Source organism: Chiroxiphia lanceolata, chromosome 2 (assembly GCF_009829145.1).
Source record: "Chiroxiphia lanceolata isolate bChiLan1 chromosome 2, bChiLan1.pri, whole genome shotgun sequence".
Classification (NCBI taxonomy): Eukaryota; Metazoa; Chordata; class Aves; order Passeriformes; family Pipridae; genus Chiroxiphia; species Chiroxiphia lanceolata.
This window is the reverse complement of record NC_045638.1, coordinates 5,583,538-5,603,012: the sequence shown is the minus strand read 5'-3', so window position 1 is coordinate 5,603,012 and position 19,475 is coordinate 5,583,538. Positions and strand designations below refer to the sequence as shown.

General features: G+C 46.5%; 2 long non-coding RNA genes across 4 annotated transcripts; both read left to right on the top strand.

Moving 5' to 3' along the window:
• Positions 1-994: 994 nt before the first annotated feature.
• Positions 995-7,884, top strand: LOC116783274. 2 transcript variants are annotated; one of them, XR_004355598.1, is made up of 4 exons: positions 995-1,111; positions 2,946-3,191; positions 3,709-3,838; positions 7,248-7,881. It is a non-coding gene; the product is annotated as an uncharacterized LOC116783274 (long non-coding RNA). The 2 variants fall into 2 exon arrangements; XR_004355597.1 differs by lacking the exon at positions 995-1,111 and having other exon boundaries at positions 2,696-3,191; positions 7,248-7,884.
• A 4,494-nt stretch (positions 7,885-12,378) lies between these two features.
• On the top strand, positions 12,379-19,130 carry LOC116783275. 2 transcript variants are annotated; one of them, XR_004355600.1, is made up of 4 exons: positions 12,379-12,624; positions 13,875-13,939; positions 14,111-14,390; positions 18,824-19,130. It is a non-coding gene; the product is annotated as an uncharacterized LOC116783275 (long non-coding RNA). The 2 variants fall into 2 exon arrangements; XR_004355599.1 differs by having other exon boundaries at positions 13,875-14,390.
• Positions 19,131-19,475: the final 345 nt, after the last annotated feature.

Here is a 19,475-nt window from a genome sequence, read left to right as displayed (position 1 = left end):
GATGTGGTTTGTAGGGGCATGGCTTAGTGGTGGATTTGGCAGCTCTGGGTTAATGGCTGGACTTGGTGATTTTAAAGGTCTTTTCCAACCTTAATGATTCTGTGATTCCAAGGGCGCACATCGGAAGCCTTTCCTTCAACTGAGTGGAGTTGTGCCATTGCCAGGCTGTGGCAAGGAGAGGAACTTTATCACAGACTGTTTTGATTCGTAGAGTGAAAACACAGAGCTTAGTCATCAAAAACAGGGGTTAGTCATCAAATACAATCATCTACCTTCCTCTTAAAATATAAAAAGGCTTAAAAGTTTGGTGAGGTTTACAGGGCATTAAGAAAACACCGCTATCACAATTGCCGGTGTTAATTCTCATCAGGTTGCCTTCCTTCCCCATTGGGTGCAGAGACTTAAAGCTTCATGTCTGCTGCCAAATGCTTTAACCCTGGTGCCCATAAAAGGTTTTCTGCTGTAACTGTCTTGTTATCAGACCATCAATGTCCTGACACTTCCTAGTGATTAATCCTGTGTTGAAATGAAATTAAGTTTCCATATATTTGGCAGAATGACCCCAGGACTTCCTATTTGGGGAATACAAAGAATAAAGCATCTGTAGCCTACAGGAAGCCAGAGTCTCTGATTTCCTGCAGAGGCAGAACAAGAACAAACAGGGAACACATATTTCACCGTGGCAGTCGAAAGCGCACGTAAGAGCCCTGTCGGCCCCCATGATGAAAACAATTAGAAGGGGGAACATCCCTGGTCCCAAAATTATTTGTGGGTGTTTTGTTACATGCACAATATGCCATTAGAAAAATAGATGTAACTCAAGTTAATGTTTTTTCCAGGTGACTATTAAGCTTTCCCTTGGCATGGGTTTTTTTTGGTTTACATTGGGGATATTGTGCTTGTCAGGCAAGTGAGTTTTACATGGCTGTTTGCTGTGCTGGGCTCTCCAAATCCGTTTGTGCTTCGGAAAACACAGGGATATTTTCTTTGATGGCTTTGTTTAAATGAGCCAGGCCAGATCCAGGCTGATGTAAACTCCAGTGAGAGGTGCAGGAGGAGGTGATAAGGCAGCAAATCCTCCTTGCAGCCTAGCTCTGACTTGTGATGAAAGGTATGTGGGGAAGTGGAGGCACCAGCCTTCCTTCTGGGGCTGTGCTGCACAGTGTCCCTGAGAGAGACCCACTGCTGCCTCTACACTGCAATTTAGCAGCTCTACACCCACAAAAGGAAACTCTTCCAAGTTCTTCCAAGTTCCTGCTTGCACCTTGCACTAATGGGCATCATCAGCTTAAAATTAACCCCTCTCTGAATAATGCTTCCACCTGAATGCATATACTTGGGTGTGTGTATCTGTACAGATAGATGTGTGTATATGTATAGACAGAGAAAATCCCATTCTGTTCACCCACAACATTGTTGGAGTTGTCTTGGTTGATGCTGTATTTTAAACACCTCTGCCCAATGGCTCTCACTCCTGTTTTGCCAGGATCTGTGGTACTGTTCCTACTGGTTCTTGCCAAAACAAATTGCCCTATTTCTGTCCCGCAAAGATACCATGTTACCATTACCACTGTGTCTAAGAATATCTTGTTTCCTACAGTTTTACATCAGTCAAGCCTCTTTCGGTGCTTTCTAACCCAAACTGGAGTGAAAGAGAGGAGACCCAGATGTTGGAGGATGTTAGGCTTGGTGTGCTTCCCTGGGGAAAGGTCTGACCAGTGCCTGGTTAAGACAGCTGTCCTTCAGCAGGCAGAAATGGGATTCCCTGGAAACTTGCTTGTCTTGGCGCTTTTAACAATGCAAACTGTTGCCCTCCTTGGAACCATGACTCCCTATGGGGAACTGGTTTCAAAGTTTCAGACCTGAGAGAGAACTTGAAGCCTCCAACTGTGGTTTTTTTCTGAAAGGGCATATTTAACTTTTTGTTAGAGTTGTTAGCCTTGGACTGGATATTTCTGTAGTCCTGAAAGTACCAAATGCCTGAGGAACACAGGATGTGGCTCACAGGTCCTTACTGTGGTGACATTGAGACGATCATGTTATATCAAACAAGTCCCAAGAGAGTCTTGGAGAACTGAGAGTGAACTAAGGACAAGTTTATACCACAAAATGCTTCTTGCCACTAAAATGCCAGGAGCAGTGGGAATCAAAGCTGGTCTGCAGCATTTACTGGATTCAGTCTAAACACACAGACTTGGCGACTGCCTGCAGTTAATAAGCTCTTTTTCTTAATTCATGTGCATGTGCCTGTCATTTGGACTCTTGTTTCCCCTGCAGTTTGGTAGAAGGCTCAAGGAGTATCTGTTTGTGCTGAAATCCGCAGGGTTTTGGGGACACAGCAGGGAATAAGGGCATTCACAGAGAGAGACTAGATCCAAAAGACTCTCATACTGAAATTCTGTGTCTGCATTCTGTTCTCTGCCCTGAGTTTTACAAGGCACCGTGTGTCCCTGTCTATGCCAGTGGGTTGGTTAAGTCTCTCTCAATTATTCTAGAATGGGTAACAAATAGACAAACCCCAGGCAGTGCTGCCAGCTCTTGTGATTTTTGCCAGTCCTGCAATATTTGCTTTTTGTTCTCTTGGCTTTTGCTCCCAGATTAACGCAATGAAATTCCTCTTCCCATTGGCCAACAAGGGGAGGGGAACAGAAAGCACTCCAGGTGTCACATCTACCTGGCAGGAAAGGAAAGCCAGGACCTGTGACCTGGGAACCCCCAGGCTGTTAGAACTGAACTCAGACACGTCACCCCCAAGAAAGCCACAGCTCCATCACTGCACTATGGACATGGCTGTAAATAATCCCTGCTCAATAAATCAGAGTGACAAATGACTGCTCTTCTCTCTCACTGATGCCCACCATCATCCATGTATTATCTCATCACTCTCTTTTCTTGCTGTTGTGCTTTCCTGCCAAGAGCTGCTGGGGTTTTTTCTGCTGTTCCAGGGGAAAGCCTTCAGGGATAGTGCTCCCTTCCCCACACAGAGGTGCCCACAGCCAGATGCAGCAGGGCACAGACTGAGCCTGGGGAGGAGACCAGCCAAGGCAGATCTCTTCAGACAGGCAACTGACCTTCTTGGCAGCTCCAGCCTGAAGAGAACCAAGTGGAGAGGCCAGGGATACCATGCAAGATCTTTCCTCAGCAAATATGGGGTGCTGCTTGGCTGATGGAAAGATCCCTTTAAGGAAAAGGTAGGTGGATTGCAAAGGTTGCTGCATACGAACTTACCTTGTTCAGCAAGTTTATTCTTGCTTTTATTCTCCTCCTTCCTGTTAAAACCCACCATTGTGAGTGATTCAGTGAGTCACAGACGTGATGCATGTCTGGATGTGGAGAAGTCATTCTGCTGCTGCTCCTGTTCCTTCTGTGAGCACATCAGGTGTAAGCATCTCCTTCCCTTCCTCTTTCACCAACATCAAGCTCTCCTGGCTGTGCCTCTCAGCATTCACTTGATGAGAAGAACTAGTGACTTGTGGCCCTGCTGTGACTAACACTGCTTGCTTTGCTGTAATGTAGTAAAAGCACCTCAAGAGGCTGTTTCAGTGTGAATGACTGGAAGTAACTAAACCTATGCATTACCTTGACAAAAATGCAGGAATCTGAGCTCTTCTACTTCAGTTCTGCACAAGGATAATGCCATGGAAGTCATTATTGCTGATATCTAATGTGCAGCAGCGATGGAAAATGCTGTGATTTTTTTTTTCTCAGTGGTGTAACTCTCCTGATGTAATCATTACATAAGGATTTCATCAAAATGATAAAGGCGTCAGTAAACAGAGAATACCCCTGACAGGTCAGAAGTGATAACATTTTCCTGACGCAGCACATAAATTGCCAAGTAAGTGTTCTCTTCATTTGCGTCACTTTTACCCCAATGTAATTCCCTTAATTCAACAGTTACAGGAGGGGTGTGGATCTCCCAGGAGGAAGCTCACCTTTACAGTTCTGGAAATGGATGGCATGTGGGTTTCCAGCAGCTGAGCTGTGATTGTTCAGCAGAAATTAGCTCTGCAAAGAGCTGATGGAACTGCACACAGCAGGGTCATTAAGAGGAAATGGGCAACCAAATCTTATTTGAATCGTTTCAGAGACCACTTAGAGCTGGAAACCCATAAATGAATGACAGGATTCTTTGAGGAAAGAGAGTGTTAAACTTTCTACCCTTAACCAGTCTCTAGCCTGAGTAGGGACTGCTGTGGCAAAAAACTTTAGGATATCTCAGGTCCATCCCTTGCTCGGTGACAGAGGGATTAGCTCAGAGGAAGGTCTGACCCTGAACTCTTATCCTATCCCCCTTGCAACACCGTGCAAGGGATTTTTCTACCTTGCCTTTTCACAATGTGACCATATCTCTTGTATTTATATTCATGCCCCTTGGGTCTGAAAAGAGGTTTTTCTACATACAGTTAGAAATTTGTAGATCACCTTAAAGCTTTTATCCCAGAGAAATGCACTCTAGGAGCCAAACAGGTTGCTGGCTGTTGTGTGAGCTTGCCTTGTAGTTTATACAATGCCTGATGCAAATTGAAAAACTTTGAAGTTTGAACTTCTGGTCTGCACTGTAGGTTTGGCTAATAGAAAGCCCTTCTGTGCTTCAAAGCTTTCCTAAGATGTCAAACATTTTGAGTTAATTAGGGTTAGAAGAGGTTTCACAGTTTGAATTTGTGACAGCAGAGAGTCAAATAAAGCTTTGCTTACAAAGTCTCTCACTTGGAAATACCTACAAAGCTGTTCAGTGTTAATTCCCAAGTTTGCTTTACAATTTTTGGGTAAACACTGTCTCTTCTCTCAGCCTCTATGAAGGAGCTCTTCCAGGTCTTTGTTTGCCTTTCTTTCACGGCACAGTTTGTCTAAGTTTGGTGGGGATTGTGCTAACCTTGCCACCAAGTTTGCAGGAAGACTGTCAAAACACTTTCTACTTGTGCACTTTGAGATGATTGCTAACAGAGGGCTGGAGTTTCAAATATAACAACAGCATTGATATGATGACTTAAAAATTTACAGATGACTTCTGACAAAGCATTTGGAGCATTGAAGGAGGTTCACCACTTTTGAGTTGAAAAAAGCAATTCAAGATTGTCACCTGAGCTAGGTGACGTTGTCTTGGTTGGGTTTATTTCTGACATTTTTGCTAGTCCTATTAGAATTTTACAGAAAAGATCTGCAATCCTGCTTTATTATTAGGGACAAGACACTAAAACTCGAGAAGAAAAATGTATCTTGGGGCAATGTGAGCCTTTAAGACAGATACAATACCCTTTGTCTTACCTGTTGTTTTGGACTGTAGAGAGGCAGGTCTCATCCCCACCCAATGAGACAGAATTGAAGAAAACAATTCCTCCAGTTCCATTTGGTGTCCTTCACTCCACCAGGATTCTGTGGGATGGAGCCCAACACCTTTTGGGAAGTCTCCTCATGATTGTCCTCAGCTCTCTGGCAGCTTCCCCTTTCTTCCATGACCACGTGCCAGCACACAGCCTTTTGCACAAGCAGTTGCCATCACCTGTGCCTGGAAAAGGAATTCCCCCATCCCCACATCCCGCTGTGTTTGCTGCAGTGAAGGGTTTCCACCAAGGCAGGCCACAAGTCCTGCTACTGGAAGCTGGAGTCCAAGGCTTCCTGAGAAGCTGAGAGCCTGGTCTCACACTGCAGCCCCCAAACCTTGCCAAGCTGTGCTCCCAGTGCCACTAATGGCTTATCTCCCAATTGCAACTACTTAGGAGGTGCAAGTGGATTTGTACATCTTGCGTTCCCTTGGATGGGTCGGAGCCCCTGGCTGCAATCCCAGCATCTCCCACTGGCTGACTGGAGACATCCATCCACAGGAGAGGCCATTCCCTGTCCTGTTTTTATCAGACATGCCAGAGGCTCTGAGATAACAGAAAATAAGGCAGAACTGGGGACCACACCAGCCATGAATCACATTGAGGATATTTGAATCAGTGGAGGTCCCCTTGCTTCCATATCCCAGGTTGGGGGCATGTTCAGCTCTTCCCAAAGCATTTGTCCCACAGTAAGGCAGAGGAATAAATGTATATAAATAATGTAATACCCACTACTAGTTCTTGAGATACTTGAATGGCATTTCAAGGCTAGAGCATGGGATTTTGTTTGGATGGAGAACATTGCTCCTCTGTTTGCTTTTTTATTTAAATGATCACAAAATGAGATATTAAGGTCTTGTCTACACTGGGGAAAAAATACAATAAACTGTTTTATATCACAAAACCAAAGCAGACAGCTTCATGCAGACACCACTATGTGACATTAGAGTCTTTTATTGATTTCACTTACGCCTCTTGGGAATGGCTCACATTTAAAGTCAAATATAAAAGGCCATTTTCACACTGGAATATTTCTGTAGGGAGGAGCTGATGGTGTAATTGCACCACACATGTTATAAGTAACTTCTAACACTTTGATAAGTAGACAAGGTCTTTGAGATTGCATGAGGGAGTGATTTCAGATCTGAATCTTGGCCCGAAGACAGGCTTGAGGCTTATTCCTACACGTCAGGGTTCAGGCCCTCAGCTGGGGTAAGCTGATGCTACTCCATTGATTTTTGAAAAACTAAACCAATTTCCAGCAGAGGAGAATCTGCTCCAGATTTCCCAGCTGCCCTATCAAAAATCTTCTCAGAGTATTGACTGGGGAAAGAAAACAGGCCTCAGCCTGATATGAAAGAACATAATAGACCTTTAATTTAATTGACTTAATTTTATTGGCAGCCATTGAATGATGAAATGAAAACAGATGATCTGGATGAATAAGAAAAGGTTAGATGGGAGTAACCCATTAGTAAATATCAAGGCATCATCCTATTGTCCTCATTTAATAAAGGAACGGGTCAGTAAGTATCATCATAAACATTTTTACATTTTAGTGGAGATTTATTTGACATCATTACTAGCAGAGAGATGGATCCTTGGAACAGCAAGTGGTGAAACAGCCTAGCAGATGAGAAGCTAGTTCCTTTAGCTGGCATAAAGTAGCACAGCTCTACAGCTTGACCTATTTAATTCCACCTTTTTTAGCAGCTGAGCTATTACTTTGGACTGCTGTGGGATATTTGATTTCTTAAAAAAAACTTTTCTTTGACAAATCTTCCAAACTTACGTCTTCTCTTACCTGTCTCTAATGTCTTAAGCCACGATGTAACTCTATATACAGTGTACCTGAGAGAGAAAGACTAGTAGAGGTAATTGAGTTTCTTCTCAGTGCCACCCCTTTCTCTTTCTCCACCCCAGATCTTCCACTTTCCTCCTGGCCTGGGTGCTGCCAACCCCTGATGATCTGGTGTTGTGCTTGCTGGCTCCTGAGAGCCAACAGGTCTGCAATGGCTGGACTGTGAACCTGGACAAGTGGAAGGACACAGGGCTCTGTGGAGTGGGCCAGCAAAGCAGGTTGCTCACAGCCCTCCAGGCCCAGGAGATTGGGAGGGGGTGGGCTGCTTTGGAAATAAACCCTCCACACATCAGACCTCGCCTGAAGAAGCAGCTTCTCCCTGTGCCTGCTCCAAAATGGTCCCCTCTCATGTGCCCTGCAGACAAGCCTTCAGCTGTCTGGGTCTTCCTGGAAGTCCATACAAACAGGATTCAACAGCCACACTAAAACCTCATCCAAGGATGGGAGTACCCTGAGGGATAGAACAAATATGATACGACTTGAAAGAGACAAAATTCAGATAAGATGCAGGAAAACCAGACATGACTCCTCACTTAACTCTTTAGAACTCGCTAGTGGTGGGTGACACTTGTGCAGGAGAAGAGTAAGTTTTAACAGAAGGTTGTCCAGACCAACTTTGAAAAAAGCTTTTCTGAATCTCTACCTGCAAATAAATAATTCAAAAAGAAACCCTAAAAGTAAAAAATAAAGAAAGGCTTAGATTTTTCTTCATTTTAGCTGGACGTGGTTAGAAATAGCTACTCCAGTAGTGCAACATTTTTTTGTGGTTATATATGCTAGGGTTTGATTTGACCCTTAGGTGCAAAAGCTGCAGATTCAACCTTCATGCAAAGATGGGACCAGGTTGCCCAATCTGGAGCTCCCATTGAGGAACACAAGCCTCATTTTCCACGGCTGGAAGCTGCCCAAGGGCTGCCCCACTTCCCCGCACTTGTAGCGACAAGGCCAAACCCTGAATGAGCACCCCGGGCACTCAGGAAATCCCCAACACCTCACACCACCACCCCTTGCATGGGTTGTCTCATTCCCATCCCAGAGGACACACATCTTGCTGCACACCTCCTGTGTTCATCCTTTTGTCCATGTTTCCAAGAGAGGGGTTGGTCCTGCCTTGACAACCCTGGGCTGGGCTTTGCCATGCTCAAGACCAGCTCCATCATTTTGTGCCTGCCCCAGGTCTCTGCTGAGGATTTCTGGCTCCATGTAAGAGGCTGCTTGTCCTCCAGCTGGGATGGTGGCTGCTGCTGTTGTTCCTGTCAGAGCTCTCCTATGGCTGTGCAAAACTGAGAGTGCTTAGGCTGTGCTGGTTTCTGCTCTGATTTTCATCTCCCTCCTCTCCCCAGCTGCACTAAAATACCCAAACCTGTCTCTGCGCTTTCAAGGCACCATTCCCTTCCAAACCTGAGAGGCAAAAAGGCAGAGCCACCAGTGAGAGCACCAACAGGGCACCCAGTGACACCGTACGAGCTGGGCTGGTGCTCCATGGAGCTGATCCCACAGCAGCAACTTATTTTTACAGTGCTCCTGCCCTTTCTCCCAATATCTTCCTCTTTGGTTTAATGAGCAGAGCCCTCACAGGCTTCACTGTGTGCTTGCTCACAGAGAGCTCACAAAAATCAGCATTCATCCTCTGGTGCTGTGACCAGGAGCAAGGAGAGGATATTAAGGACTCTGGTTTTGGGGAGACACACCAGCAGCTTCTCTTGTCCCAGAGCAGAAGCAATTTACAGGCACTGTCCTCTCTTCCTGAGGAGCAAGACTGCTGAGGGCAGAGTTATTGATGTCAGGGTGGCCCCTCTCTTATCATATTCCTACAGGGCAAAGCCCTAACTCTGCAGAATACACCTGCTGCTGTGAGATAAGGTGTCAGAACTAACCTGAAAAATCCAGACACTTCATCTAAAGAAAATTCCAAATCTAGCCCCTTCCTACCCCATTTCAAATATTTTCGTTTTCAGTACTTTTCAACAACAACAACAACAAAGAGAGGTGAAAAAAAAAAATCAAGATTTTCCTGGGAAACAAGTTCTCAGTGGAATCTTTCTGTCTGGTCCATAACAGAATGTCTTGCAGGGGTCTTCCCTCTTTGAATCCTGGCACGAACACCAGCCTCTGATGCAGGATCAGGACTGCTTTGCCTGGCTCCCAGAGCTCCTGCCATCCGACTGAGCTCCACAAACTGTGCCTGGCGCAGGGTGGGCTCCACAGAGGGAGGGCTGTTCCCTGCACTGTGCCCTGTTATGGAGGAAAAGCAGTTTGTGTCTTAACACGTTTTGCCTGGCAGGCATTTCAAAGGCTTCTCCTCTGAATCAGGGCTGCAGGCACTGCCTACATTTCCTTTTTACAGAAACTGGCAGGTTGAGCTATGCAAAATTCCTTGATCCTGTTTATCTGCTGTCTCCTTCCCAAGAGGCACAATGCTCCTGTGGCCTCTCCAGGCTTTCCTCTATGCCATTAACTGAGTTATATTTGCCCATTTGAAGGACAAACACAGGCAGGGTGAGAGGAGGGCAACCAGTGGCCCTTGGCATGCCAGACTTTGGGATTTCAGTGTGCAGTAAGGCAGGTAAGTGCAAAGGTACCATGCCCCTTTAGCCTTTCCTCGACTAATTAACTCCCCAGCAAATGATTTGTGTCCAGATCATGTGTTGTGCACATAAAAATAATCCACTGCCCAGGATTACAAGCCCAAAATGAAGACCTTAAGGGAGGAGTGGTGCAGGTCACACTCCTCTTTGCCTGTTCCTGCTGCCCTGTGGTCCTGAGGGGGCAGGAGGAGCGTGGTTTGAGGATGCAGGCAGGGAAGCCAGGGTTACCTGCCTTCTGGGCCAAAATCTTGATCTCAGTGCCCTGAGGTGCTCAGTGCAGGGATGCTGCTCTGTGCAGCTGAGTTTTGTAGTCCCAAGGGTAATGAGAAAACAAATCAGCTGTGTCCTTAACCTCTGCACAGGGAAAATCACTTCTGTGCTTACCAAGCAGGAGCACTGGTCTGGTCCTCAGGGGTTCTGCTGGGCAGCACCAGGTTGTCCATGGGGGACAGAAAATGAACTGGGGGGCTGAGCAGGGGCCGAGGGGGGGTGGTGGCAGCAGGTTGGGTTGTAAAGGTAGGAAGCGAGGCACTGCTGGAGTGGAGGAAGAGGAAATGCTCAGGCAAGGGCAGCATGAAGGAGGAGGAGGAGGAGGAGGAGGAGGGAGGAGAGTCTCATTTTTGAGGAATAGCCCAAACCCTGTGCCACGGGGAGCGACGCTCACCTCCTCGGCTGGGACTGCAGATCGACAAACCTCCGCGTGGCTGCTGTGGGTCTGAAAGCCTCTGAGGTGCTCATGTCTCACCCCACTCCCCTCCTGGCCTACAGGTGGTCTGTGCAGGCATCCCTTATCCCGTGAGGTCCATGGTGGAGGTCCAGGTGATGAATTTCAAGGTCCAGATCCTGCTGATGAGCACAGTGGAGCACTCCCAGATCAGGGCTGGTGGCACACGCAGGTGCACGTGGTGCTCAGCGAGTGTCGGTGCCGAAATCTTGACTTTGCAACCTGAGTGCTGTCCTAGCAAAGTTTGCGTGTGGGTATTGACTGAGCCGGGATCCTGCCTGGATATGATTCACCTTCCTTCCCCCTCAAGGGAGGTACATTTGGGAACCTATCACCAGGCTGGCAGCAGCTCTGGTGAAACACTGACTGTCTTCTCGTGGGGCTAAGGAGGGAGGCCACCTCAAGTACGCTTCTAAAATCAGCCTCTTTCTGTTATTTACGACATAATTTTGCGTAACGAGCGTTGCTCATGAGCCTGTTCTCTGGGATGCAAAGTGAAGGACCATATGTCATGGTTTGGACTGCCAACACATCAACATTGCAGTCGTTTGCAGACTGTTTCATATTTCTTTGATTTGGGAATGTGTGTAATTAGCTCCTCAGAACAGCCGGGTGGAGGAAACGCGGTCTGTTATTTAGGCAGAATTAACATCCTTGTTTTCTGTATTGTGATCCTTGGCTTCCCAGCGCTGCTGCCAGAGCAGTGCTGAGGCATTCATTCCTTGAACCTGCCGTGGTTGCAAAACTATTTCTGCTCCTTTGCTAGGCTATCCCGAGGACCCACAACTGGTACGAGACGTGCTGATGCTGTAATTAGTAAATATCCACCGCGAGCGACAGCAAAAGATTTATAGCCACCACTGGAGCTTTCAGCAAGAGCAAAAGCACCAAAGCACTTATGGCCACCACCAGCACAAGGGTTTGCTGCTGTTTACTGTGTTTTTCCCCAGCCTCCCAGCAGTGTCCAGCCAGCATTTCCTACTTTTTGTGCCACATATCTGGTGAATAAATCTTTACTGACCTGTTGTGGCAAGAAGCTGTGTATGAATGTGCTGGTGGGGAAAGAGTTACGTTATTTTAGCAGGTTAACAAACCTGTACAGGCTGTGTGCTGTTAGCATTTGGCCTCCTACCAGGCATATGATCATTCTGTTAACGCTTTCCTTTCCTTTCCTATTCCGGTGGTTTGTGCAGGTTGGTTTTTGGCAGTGCCTATATCCAACACAGAAAGCAGGAGGAGAGCACCCATGGCGAATAGCCTCCCACTCACTCGTGCTTCTGAGGCAGGAAAGGGCTCTGCCCCCAGGGACAAAGGGCAGGCAATGAGAGGCAAGGATATCAAAGATGATTTCATTCCCACAAGAGTTGCTCTGACCAGGTAAAGAAGATAATTTATCCTACTTGCGAGCAAAAGGAGAGCTCGTTTCATGCCATTGCCAGTAGAATGTGTCCCAAACACACAGACCAGCATGACAGTGTGTCTAGTGCTTGACTGGCCTCAAAGTCTACAACCATATGAGCTTGGCCAGAGCTGTTACTGGTGTTTGGACACCTCCCTCATCCTCTTTCTTCTTCACCCCTGCAGAGGCTTGTGCAGCCATGGGTTCTCTGTTTCTTGGTAAATGGTGAGTTTATATTAGTCCCTCAAACAGGAAAAATTCTCTTCCTTGTCTGGCTTGACAAACTCTCACAGGAATGAAGTCGACTTTGACATCATTGGCTCCTAGTAAATTTAATCAGAACTGGCCAATAAGTTCAAAAATTATTAAAGTCAGGGGGAGAGGGTGGGAGTGTTTTGTTTCCCTAGGAAAACAGGCAGAAAGAGTGTGTGTGTTATAGAGGAAAAATGGAAATTACTATTTGCAATCCTAGCATGCTATAACTTATCTCCCTTTCCTTTTCTTCTCTTCCACATATAAAACAAGTCTGATCATTACACTGATCACAAAACGGTCACAAAACTGATCATTATTTCTCCCCATTTCCCCTTTCTACTCCCTTGGCCAGCTCCACAGGCAGCATCCTTGGGTTGGTTTGAACTCCTTCCTCTTCTCAGCCACTCCTTTTCCTTGGGAGACCTCACTGCCTGGAGGGACACATTCGGGTCCCTGGCTACAAATGCAGCCGGGTAAGAGCAGGGCTAGTTTGTCAGGCACTCTGTACATGGCCCCTGGCTCAGGCTGCACCAGACGTGCTCTTCCAGTGATCCCCTTGTCCCGCTGAAAGGCGCTGCGGGCCCGTTGGATGGTTTGACACAGCACTGGGCACGACAGCAGGGGATGGAGCCAGAGCCAGGTCAGCTGGATGTGCTGGAACACGTCCCCCGGGAACCGCCTGACTCGGCTGCAGTAGCTGGCCCGTAGCTGACCCTCAGACTCGTGGTGCTTCGGTCAGGGGGATGCTATTTTGATGACGCTTCTGCAGATTTAGTGTCATTTTGGCCTTGCTCCCACTGACGTTGTGGCCATAGCTCTGGACACAGCCTCTCCTTTTGCTCTTCTCCTTTCTGCTGCCTTTTGCCTCGCTGTCCTCAGCCCTGAGTTCTGGGCTTTGCTTTCCCTGGGGAAGGGCTCAGCAAACTGCTTCTCCCTTCACTTACACCAGCTCCCTTCCCCTCCCTTGCATTGCTACTTTGGTTCATAAACTTGAGGTGTTTCAAACTTCAAGGTCCTATTTCGTTATTTAGTCCTGTTTACAGAGGTGTTTTGAGGAGCTTGAGGTGGTCATCCCTACCGTTGAGTATTATTCTCAACCTCAGTCACCATCCCTATTTCAGTCCATTTCTTTTCCATTTGGCTGCCATTTGACCATGCAAAATTTTGGCAGCTGTAGTGATATAAGTAGTCAGAAATTTGACTCATAGAAAGGCTTTGGAAATAATTGGATTCTGGGTTCACTGGGAACCTGGTTGGTCAGTATAACAGAAAGAAGAATTATTTCCTGTGACTCAGAGGGCAGCATTGTGCTTGTAGATCAGGTGAAAAAGACAAGAATGGCTCATAATGGGTTACTTTTTTTGATCAGAATCTGCTTGGAAGGTTTTGGTAAGATTTTTGTGAATGAGTCTGCTGTTGATATGTATTTGTAGGACACCACGACCCTGAAGGTTTCTGGTAAGACATTTTCAAAGTCACTGTTATTCTATGGACATATATGTAAATGAGTTGACATTTTCCCAATGATAAAAGGCGACTCCAACTCAGAGTCATAAAATTACAGAATCACTTCGGCTGGAAAAGACCTTTAAGATCATCGAGTACCTCCACTTGATCTCTTTCTGACTACATGTTGCAGAATATTCGCAAACGAATGCAGAAAATAGATATTTGTGGTCACAAAAGGGCATGTTTGAGAGATTACTTCTGTGGCTTTTCCCAGGGTGATACTGGTCTGCCAAGCAATGGAGGCTGTGAGCAAGAAGCCAATAGCAACTTGTTAATAAGGTTTGTTTTGTAAAAAGGCCCCTTTGAGTTAGCAGTTAAAACGCTCTCTCTTCCCTTGACTTCTGCTGGAGTAAGCCAATGACTTTCTGTAATAATTTTTATCTGTGTGTCAAGAATTTAACCTCGAAAGCATAACTGGACTGCATTAATTAAGCTTTATCTCATCTCCAGCTGAACCAATGGTCAACAAACAAACAGAGCTTTCTCAGGATGGAGTTCCTGTGCATTTACGTGGTCCACAGCAGTTTTACCTCCTGGGCAGAAAGGTATTCCCCAGTCACTTTGTGGTGGGAGTCGTGAATTCCCTCCTCACAGCTTATTTGTGTCAACCATAAAATATCCCCAAGCCTCTTCTTCCAGGAAATGTGAGGTCCAGAAGAGGTCCTTTTGGTCTGCGCAGCATCTTCCAAGCATCCACAGAGTCTGGCACCTGGAGTAAAGGGCTCCTTTGGTAAGATCTAGTCTCTTATATTTCCCCCCTTGCTGCATCTAATTGCCTGCCCTAGTGCCTCTTTGAGGAAGGTATGGATTTCCATTTCCATCATAACCATATATATAATGTACATACAAGTACATACAATGGGTGCCTGTGCACGTGTTTTCAAGGAATATCAAGCTGCTGTCCCAATTTTTTTCACTAAAACTAAGCCTATCAGGGCATTATGTTTTCACAATGGGATTCTCAGGTTCTTTTTCTCCCTGAGGCAATCTCAGTGTTGTCCACATTTGAACATGAATGTTCTGTTCCAGCCTGATTTTAGTTCAGAAGAAGAGCTGTGAAAGATCTGGTTAACTCAGGTGTTCTCACTGTCTCTGGGTTTCAGTGAGGCAAAGGCATCTGGTCTTCCCCTGACTCTAGAGCTAGAACTGAGCAGCTCTGCTCCAGGAAGAGGCACTGGGAGAAAACAAAAGGAAATGTGCACTAGCAAGGCCCATGGGTGCTAAGAGAGCTATGAGGGAACCTGAAACCACAAATGAAAAATTCCTCTGGACTCAGGAGGAGGTGCATCACCTCCTTTCAATGTGTTTTCACCCTTGAAACCTTCCCTGGGAAGAAATGCAGAAGGAAAAACCTTTACAGTTGTACATAGTGGGATGCCAGCAAGTGGCAGCAGCTCCCTGCCTGACAAAGAGACTGTCCACATCTCACATCATCTGTCTGCTCCTTTGTTTATCTGAAAACAGCAAAAAAAAAGAAAATGCTCATGTCAGAAGTTACTCTGACACTGCTGGAATAGCTTAGCCCAGGTTTGACTTGAGGGGCTGCAAGAGGTGAACTGAAAACTGGGGAAAAGATCTTGCCCTGATCCCCTTTGTGGAGAGGTCCAAGGGGATCAAGCACTGTGGAGGAAAGGAGAAATGTGGGGTTCGGGAAATATGGAATTCCTTTTTTTTGCAGGAGGAGTTCCTTTTTTTTTGCAGGAGGAGCTCCTGTTGCTATTCTGGTTTCTGTGTCTTCAATCATCAAATGCGGCTTTTGTCTTTTGATAGGGAGAGGAGGAAAGTGTACAATAGTGTTCTGACAGCCAGGCACACCCCAATTCTGTGGTTTAAAGCTTTCTTTCTGCTGAATTTGTTCTTATAGTGCTAATGACCAGGTTGCCATAAATAGGCACTAAATGGGTCTGGTCACGGTAAAGGAAAGTGAAGGTCAGTGTTGGCTCTTATGTTGTATTTTAGATCTCTGTATCAAAGAACTTCATAAGGAGGGGAAGGTGCATTTTCAGCTTGGGCCTCCTTTTAGATACAGAGGGGGAAAGTGAGGTATGAAAAAAATTGCTTGTCAGAGTAGGATGGGCATGAGAATGGATGTGGGCTCAGCAAGTTATCACCATAGAGGGCAAAATTTACTCCCCGTTTAAACTAAAGGTAAAGCTGCCACTGAATTCAGTAGGGGCAGGACTTTGTCTGCAGCCCAGCTCAAGTAGCCTAAGCTCTGAGCCAAGTGTCCTAGACTAAATGCCTGTAGGGGAAGGCAGGTGTTTTTGGGATGCTGGGGTGTGGATGCTGTGCTGGCCACAGTGGCTGCACGAGGAAGGATGGGAGGGGATGTGGAAGGTGCTCGTGTGTGGAAGCAGATGCTGGATTGTGTGACCCATGTAGAGCTGATATCTCATTTTATGGTCCCAGCACCATGTTCCCTTAATGGCTTGTTCACTGAGCCAGGCACTCTGACAGGGTAACACCCCTTGGGTGGGTGCCAGTTGGGTGAGAAGTGTGCCCTTGTAAGAAGCTCAAGTGTCTTCCCCCTCTGCCTCACTGACTACCAGGTACAAATGCCCATCTTGCACTCTGTGTGGGGGAGGAAGCCATGGGGCATTTTTAAAGATGGGCAGTGCCAGTGGTTTAGTGGCTGCATGTCTTTTACCTGCCTTAAGCCAGGTTTTGAATGTTACACCTTGAGCACTGAACCACACCACTCCTTGGATGTACCAGGCCCCATTGGTGGCCACACAAGCCTGGTCATGCCCCAAAAACTAGGGAAATTGAGGATATGCTTCCCTTTTCAACCTGCAAGACCACCAGGTCTACAAGAATCCAAACTGGTAGGGATTTTACCCAGTGGGGATAAGCCAGAGCCTAGCTTGAGTGCAATCCCTCAGTAAGAATCTGGTGGTACAAAGCTAACCAACCAGGCAGGGCAGAGTCCCTCTGAGGTTGGAAACACACTTCTCTGGACATTAATGGTTGGATGGTAGGGAGAGCAAGGACAGTGCAGCACCACCAGGGAACACCAGCTCAGCTACCAGTGACAGTGGCTACAGAAGGTGCCAGAGTGAGTGTGACTGGATATATCATGTGAAATCAAGCACAGTTCCTGCCTGAGAAGGTTGATTTTCACTTCAAGGCTGTGTGAGACCATTATGGGTTGGTAATGCTGGCCCGTGCCCTGCAGAAACACTTTGGGGACCACACTGCTCACCATTCCCCAGGGCTTCATGGAGCTGGGCAGAAACCAACCTCACTGCTGTTGCTGCAAAGTGGATTACGGATGGGCGAGGGACAGGGAGAAGTCATAAAGAAGTTAAAAAGCAGAGGATTTATAGCACAGTAACACAGGTTTACAACACAGGCTTTATAACAGAGTAACACACAACAAATCCTGGGGAGGACACAGATGTGACAGGTTACCGCTATGGAGGCAATGCCAGGCATTGATGGTATCTGCCAGCCCCTGTAGGTCTATGTTTAGCTTGCAGAGGCTCAGGACATACCCCAAAAGGAAGTAAAAGAGGGCGAAGTTGTCCTGCAAGGGAGGCTGTCAGCTGTAGCTGTGCTAAGAGGGTCAAGCTCATTTTTGGGCAGCTCTCGGCAGCCACTTCAGTTCATGTAGGTCTGTTTGTGAAACACCCTGTGCTGCCTGGGCAGACCAGGAATGGCCTGCTCCTCTTTTCTTTCTAAGAAACAACCCCTCCCTTTAGGTTCCTTTTTTTTTTCCCTACCACCTGTGCGTGCTCAGAGCTTCCCTGACTGGCATCAGCCACTGTCGGCGGCTCGGGTGGCAGAAGCTGAGCCTGAGCAGGCATTTTCCAGAACAAGACAGCCAGTACAGAACCTGCTTTCCAAGTGGGACAGGCTGGGCTGGAGCCCAGGGTATGACCTTTTCTGCGTGGCATGCTCCCATGTAATGTGACCTGGTGTCACTCAGCTGCCGGGCGGTGTTGCGACAGGGCTTTGCTGGCCTCTGCAATGTGCAGGCAGGACATTGCATTCTTCCCCCGGAACAAGGCACTGCTGGTAAACCATAAACCACACAGGATGCCAACCAAATTCTGCTATTCTTCGTTTTATGTTCCTTGGGATGGAAGTATTTGACCTTAAATTACTCTTCTTCTTTTGAAAAGGGAGCTTGTTTCTTAGGAAGGATGGATTTGATTCTTTGGTTTTGGGATAAATCTGGTATGAATCCACACATTGTTTCGTGCTGCCTGTCCTCCCCACCCAGACAGGGGCACTACTTTAGTGACTGGCATCAGATGTCTGTCGTTCAGGTAGGGAGTCTGAACCACACTCTGTGCTCTCAGGTTGTGTTCAGGCAGAGATCCAGGAGCAGGGACACTTCTGGCTGCTGTGCAATGCAGGCTGTGTACCCAGTGTAAATTAAGCATACCACACACTGGTAAACAGCTCTGTTTAACACATCAGCTCAAGTGGGAGACAATCCAGTGTGAAATGCTTGCATCGAGACGAAATCACTTCTTTTCCACTATCTTGCTTCATCCTAATACTACTCATCCAGGCTTGAGCCTGTGGTAGTCTGTAGAGAGGGTGAAATGCAAAGAGGTAGAAAATAAAACTCTGAATCTACCACTGCAAAACTCAACTCCCTGGCTTCTCATCTCAGCAGGCTTCTTGCTACCAGTGCAAAATGTAACACATCTTCCTTTTAATTCCCTTACCTGCACTGTGGATTAGAACACCACAGGTTTCTTTTGCTCTGGGCATTAGAGAAACAAGATGTTTCTCTAATGAGAAATTATTGAGATCTTGGATAGAAATGTAAAGATGAGAATATCCAGAAGAGGAACAAAGCAAGTAAAAACTTAAAATTGCCTTCCAAAAATTGCGCTCGGGAATTTAGGATTTGTTTTGGCTCCAGTCAAAGATAAGTTTTTGGACTCAATTAAAAAAAAATTAAGAGGGGCAGGGTGAATAAAATAAGATGACTTTTGAAATCTGGATGGTCAAATGAGAGTATTCAGTGTTAGTATTCTGATCTAAAAGAAATCAATTAATAAAATGCTTATTTTACCTATATGGCCAGTTTCTACTGTTTTCAAGTCTTACTTTCCAAAGTCAGTTCAACTATTGGGAAAAGAGTTGCTTGTTTGCTTGCTTGTTTTTATTTATTGTTGCTTTACCTTGTGTAATTTCTACCTGCAGCTTTTTACCCATTGATGCTAACGATGACTCTGTGAGCAACCCGGCTTGACTCTGAGAATGCAGGTTGGGTTTGTAACAGTAGCACTTTAGAAGACCTTCCTTTTGACCTCCTGATGAAATCAGCCATGGTCTCGCTGTGCACAGAGCATCCCCTCTGAGCACAGCTGCAACGAACAAGCAGGAATTTCTGAGACGGCACAAACTTGCAAACCCTTCCACAAGATTATCAAATGACAGCAGGTTGAAAGTATGTAATGAGCAGCACGGATTCACTGACTAAGCATCCCTACAGGGACTGGTGCTTAATCCTTTCATAGATGGTGCCCTCTCACCCTGCTCTGAAGGAGGAGAAGGCAAATGTGCTCTTGAGAAATGACATAATTGAGAGGAAGGTTGATTTACTCCATACGAAAGTAATATGGAGTTTACCTTCTCTGTCTAGAGAAGGTCAAACAGGCCACTCTGCATGATCCTTGATTTGTCCCCACTCCTCTCTTTTGAGAGGCCAGAGGGCTCCCCCTCAGCACATGGCAGAACAAGCCCTTATCAGCCACCTTTGCAAATCCTTCCCTGGAAGAATCACGGCAGTGAGAATTAAGTTCCTGTGCACAGACAAGCCCATTTCCCTCAGGATTAGCAGCTCTGGATGTCA